Below are 6,000 nucleotides of genomic sequence, written 5' to 3' on the forward strand. Positions count from 1 at the left end.
CTTTATTTGCTGAAACCACCCATTCTTCTGATAATTATCATATTTTTTTTCAACATGCAGAATAAACATTGATAGTGCAGGAAAATTCAACAAAGGAAAATGAAGAGAGGTAAGGTGAGCAAACTTACATTGATGGGGGAAAGAAGATTTCTGAATATTTATGTTTTGGGTTTTGCTTCAATGCTAAAGCGGTCCATTAGAAATGGCCATTTCTCCTCCTCTCTACCTGTGGTGGAGTACGTCTGCACTGCTCTTTTTATACCATGGAAACAGACCCTTCAGTTCAACCAAGAGAGAGTGAGGACTGCAGATGCTGGAGATCAGAGTCGAGAGGGTGGCGCTGGAAAAGCATGGCCGGTCAGGCAGCATCCGAGGATAGGAAAGTCGATGTTTCGGGCACAGGCCCTTCATTAGGAAGTCCTTCAACCAGTCTATGCCGTCCGTTAACAACCTGACAAGATTGCTGAAAGGTTCATTCACCTTATAGCCATTGTCTGAATGCCTATGGTCGACACTGACCAACATAAGCATGGGAAAGGTTAGACAGTGCCAGCTGAGATTTGGCAGATGCCAATCAGTGCCAGCAGTACTCCGATCCCACTTGACATTCTGCTCCGGTCGCTGAGGGAAAATTGTGGGGAGGGAAGGCCGAACCAAACAGTTTGGCTCTCACCCAGTTAACCCCATCCCCTCCTCGGAAGACCAGCACCTCAACGAATGCCACTTCATCCTGTGAGTTCAAAGTCAAAACTGCGGCTTTACCTTTCTGATTGCTTTGCAGAGAACGTGGCTGGAGATGAGAATAAAAAAAAAGATCTGACAAAGAGCACTTGTGGAAATTGAAAGGACAATTGTTGGAGGTTTTTTTTTGAAAAGGCTAAAGCTGTAAATCAGTCTAGATTTAGCTCTGAAAGCATCACACACCATTTTGCCACTTAGGGCTGAGTGTGAACGAAAGTGCCAAGTAGAAAAATGATTTCACAACGGAAAGAATATTAAGCCACACAGTAAACATGCTGAGAATAACAAAATAACACTGGAGATGGATTATTATGACAGTATTTGGATGACCTTCAGGGCTAACTTGGCAATGTAAATAAATGTTCCTTCCGCTAAGCATCTTTTCGTGTCATCATGTTGTTTCTCCAATTGTCATCTAGGGTGGAAACTGAAGAAAATTCAGTCAAGTTCATAATATTTATGGAGAACGGGCCACATTTCTGCCAGATCATTGCAAAGAATGGCGTCATGTTGTAACAGTTGAGTAAGTACGATTTCAGATGAAGAGCTGCTAAAATGAACAGGCAGGATCCGAACAACCAACCCGTGTCTTTTTTTTAATGGTCGGTAGACCAGAACTTTTTATTGCTGGAAAAAACACATCTTGCGGAAGATTTTCAGTCATCAGGATGATTCACAAGAACGCTAATTCATGAGGAAAGCTGACATTTAGACTGTATGAGAGAAGAGTACTGCTTGGTTAAACAAGTGAACTCTGACTGGTCGAGGTGTCGCTGGGGAGAATGCTCCCATTAGTGGTGATTGTCAGTTAACTGCTGGTCTAAGTGGGTTAGTACAAATGTTGGTTTTCCCTTTTAGGGGGTTGGTGTTTTTGCAAACTGTTCTGGTGTGTATGTCAAAATGCAATTATTCGCAGCCTTCTCATTATGATGACTGTCACCTTTTCCGTGCGGAAGCGGCAAATGTATTTGAGCTGTTTGTGCTGTTGATAATGAGGTAACAAAGAGATGCTTTTGAAATAGTGTCAGAGGGACACTCACTGCTAAAATCTACCATCCTGCACAGGAATGACCAGGTTTAGTCCAGCTGTGAGTGACAGTCCAGTTACTTAAAAGCAAAGCCACCTACAGTGCAAACTTGGCAACATCACCATTGGCTTAAGAACATAGGACATAAGAACATAAGAACCAGGAGCAGGAGTAGGCCGTCTGGTCCCTCGAGCCCGCTCCGCCTTTCAATAAGATCATGGCTAATCTTTTCATAGACTCAGCTCCACTTACCCACCCTCTCACCATAACCCTTAATTCCTTTACTGTTCAAAAATCTATCTCTGCCTTAAAAGCATTCAACGAGGAAGCCTCAACTGCTTCACAGGGCAGGGAATTCCACAGATTCACAACCCTCTGGGTGAAGACGTTCCTCCTCAGCTCTGTCCTAAATCTGCTCCCCCCCTTATTTTGAGGCTATGTCCTCTAGTTCTAGTTTTACCCTCCAGTGGAAACCACCTCCCTGCTTCTGTCTTAACCTCTATGAAATTGGAGAGAGTTAATCAGCCCAGATCAAACCTGACTAGTCACTCTCTATTTCCTGTTCTTTCTCTGAGAATGCATTCAACTGTTTATTGAACACAGTTACACTGTCCAGGTTAGAAGATTTCCTAATACCAAGGAAATCTGTATTCTGTTTGGAAAAAGGCAAGCCTTCAGCCTTTCTGTGAGCTCCCAGCTTTAGAATTTAAAAACAAAATTGATGTTTGAAATCCTAGTTGTCATAAACGAACGATTCCCTTTAAGCATTTTGAGCAAAACATCAAACCTAACTCAGCTTTCCTAATTTTTCTTCATAATTTGATCCCTATAATTATCAATATCTATGACAAAAGACCTTGACAATGTCCATCTATGATCAGCTAGCCATAACAGAACAAGCACTCTGGATGGACACTAAGCCCAGGCTTATGCAACGCACATAATTAACAAGTTATCCTTAAAAATAAATAAGAACGAGGAGCAGGAGTAGGCCTGTATGTTTTCTTAACAATCCTATCAACCTGGGTGGCAATTTTGAGGGATCTATGTGCATGGACACTGAGGTCTCTGCTCATCTACACTACCAAGAATCTTACCATTAGCCCAGTTCCTGTTGCTCCTTCCAAAGTGAATCACCTTACACTTTTCTGCATTAAACTCTATTTGCCACCTCTCAGCCCAGCTCTGCAGCTTATCTATGTCCCTCTGTAACCTGCAACATCCTTCAGCATTATCCACAACTCCACCGATCTTGGTGTCATTCCCAAATTTACTAACCCATCCTTCTATGCCCTCATCCAGGTCATTTATAAAAATGACAAATAGCAGTGGCCCCAAAATAGATCCTTGTGGTAGACCATAGTAACGGAACTCCAGGATGAATATTTCCCATCAACCACCACCCTCTGTCTTCTTTCAGCTAGTCAATTTTCCAAACTGCTAAATCACCCTCAATCCCATGCCTCCGCACTTTGTTTAACAGCCTACAGTGGGGAACCTTACAAACACCTAACTGAAATCCATATACACCACATCAACCACTTTACCCTCATCCATCTGTTTAGTCACCATCTCAAAGAACTCAATAAGGTTTGTGGGGCACGACCTTCACAAAACCGTGCTGACTATCCCTAATCCTACATTAGGATATGCCTACATTAAACCTTTCAGAAGCTCAGTTTGCGTTAATTGTTTCTGAAGAACTTCCCCAAAATTAGCCGAACTGGAGACAGCTTGGATTTTGTGGAAACTGGAAGAAAGAACAAGGAAACCATCTTGCATTTGTATAGTGCCTGTAACAACCCAAAAGGAGCATTTTCATGGGACAAAGTGTATGGAGCCCGCATGAGGGGACTGGGAAGTGAGTGAAAATTTGATCCCAGAAGCAGGTTTGATGGAGTGACTCACAGGAGGAGAGGGAGGCAGTGATGTTTCGGGAAAGAATCCCAAAGGCACTGCTACTGATGGGTGAATGGCAGCATCATAAAAGAAGTCAGAATCGGAAATGGTGTGCCGAGGATTTTTCAGAGCCATTGGACCGGAGAAGTTTGCAGAAGCTAAGTAATTTGGAAAATGCAGATGACTTTGAAATGTAACGGACTTGACTATGTGCCATAGTGTTAGCTTTGAAAGAAAATCTCTCAATTGTACAGCCAACAAGATGAGACTTTAAAACATATTAATTTGAAGCAGACAGGTCTTCAATTTTCAGAAGCCAGACATTTGATTGAAGCAGATGACTTATTTTGTGATGTTTTCTGTTAATCAACAGCAAGGAGAGACTGCTTCCACTGGGTGTTTTGACAAGATAACAATGTTGAACTGAAAACCAGGCAGTATTTGCAGGCTGGCAGGGTGAAGCTGGCTGATCTCAGCACACTGACTCACTTCAGATATGTCTGATGCCAACCTATATTCATGAAGCAAATTTAACGTCGAGGAACAGCCATACGCACTTCAATGAGGCATAGCCGAAAATAAAACAAGAGGGAATATTGCACCGATGAGTTGGAAGTAGGTTGGAAAATATTATCTTGATTTATAGACTCACTAAGCTCACAGCTGAAACTACAGAAAGAGGAGGATCCAGAAAAATACTGCCAGTGGTGCATGTTAGACAATCCAGATTACTGATCAGCTGTAGAGTTATACAGCACTGCAACAGACCCTTCGGTCCAACTGGTCCTTGCCCACTATAATCCCAGACTAAACTTGTCCTGCCTGCGTGTGCTTGGCCCACGTCCTTCCAAACATTTCCTATTCATGTAATTATCTAAACGTCTTTTTAATGTTGTAACTGCACCCACATACACCACATCCTCTGGATGTTCATTCCACACACAAAACCACTCACTGTGTAAAACAATTGCCCCTTGTGTCTTTTTCAAATCTTTCTCGTCTCGTCTTAAAGACATGTCCCCTAATCTTGAAATCCCCCACCCAAGGGAAAAGACATCTGCCACTCGCCTTATCTAAACCCCCTCATTATTTTATAAACCTTGAGCAGGTCACCCCTCAACCTCCAACGCTCCAGTGAAAAATGTCCCAGCCTATCCCGCTTCTCCTAATAATTCAAACCCTCCATTCCTGCCACATCCTGGTAACTCTCTTCTGAACCTTTTTCACCTTAATAATAACCTTTCTCCAACAGGGAGACCAGAACTGGACACAGTACTCCAGAAGAGACCGCACCAATGTCTGTACCATCTCATCATGATGTCTCAACTCCCATACTCAAAGGTCTGAGCAATGAAGGCATCTGTCCTACAGCCCTGGTCTTTAAAATCTCATTCAAAGGAAGTGGACATTGTTGGCTATGAACATATGAATTGGAAGCAGAAATAAACCAATCAGCCCTTCAAACCTATTCCGTCATTCAATAAAATCATGGATGATCTGTTTGTGTTCTGAATTCCACATTCCCATCAATTCTCAATAACCTGTGGTCCCCTTGTCTGATAACAATCTTTCTCTGCCTTTATTACCCATCTCCAATTGCCCAGATGAAAGTGCGGATGGTGAGCAGCCTTTTCGGTTAGCTTGGCTGACTGAGTAATGCCGACAGCGTGGGTTCAATTCCTGTGCCTAGGGTCCCACCTTCTCAACCTCTCCCCTTGCCTGAAGTGATCCTCAGGTTAAACTCACTACCAGTTTTCTGACTCCAATGAGAAAGCAATCCTTGGAGATGATGGTGACTTTATCTTTACCTTAGTTTTTCTCATTAATTGGCAGTACAAGACTTGAATAATGCTGCCTTTTTTCTTATCGGTGCCCCTGTTTGACCAGTTGGTTTATCTGCCAACAAATATCTCCCATGGCCAGGTTCTTGTAGCTTGGAGGCCATAAGGCAACCAAGAGACCAACTCTCAGCTTAGTTGGGCTCTCCTGTTTCCTTGACATGTTCAACCCAATATTATGACCAATACCTCACCATGGTGTAAGCATCTTCATTGGCTGTCATGTGCTTTAGAATGTCATGAAGCCTTTGTTTATTCTCAGGTGGGAAGTAGGCATTGTTGGCTAGTCCAGCTTGTATTGTCCATCCTTGGTTTCCCTTGAGAAAGTGGCAGTGAGCTGCCTTCTTGAACTGCTTTACATCTACAATATCATTAGGGAGGGAGTTCCAGGATTTTGACCCAGCGATAGTGGAGGAACGATGATATATTTCCAAGTCAGGATAATAAGTGCCCTGGAAAGAAAGTTACAAGGGGGCGGCTGTTCCCATGTATCT

This window comes from Chiloscyllium plagiosum, chromosome 8 (genome assembly GCF_004010195.1).
Source record: "Chiloscyllium plagiosum isolate BGI_BamShark_2017 chromosome 8, ASM401019v2, whole genome shotgun sequence".
NCBI classification, from domain to species: domain Eukaryota; kingdom Metazoa; phylum Chordata; class Chondrichthyes; order Orectolobiformes; family Hemiscylliidae; genus Chiloscyllium; species Chiloscyllium plagiosum.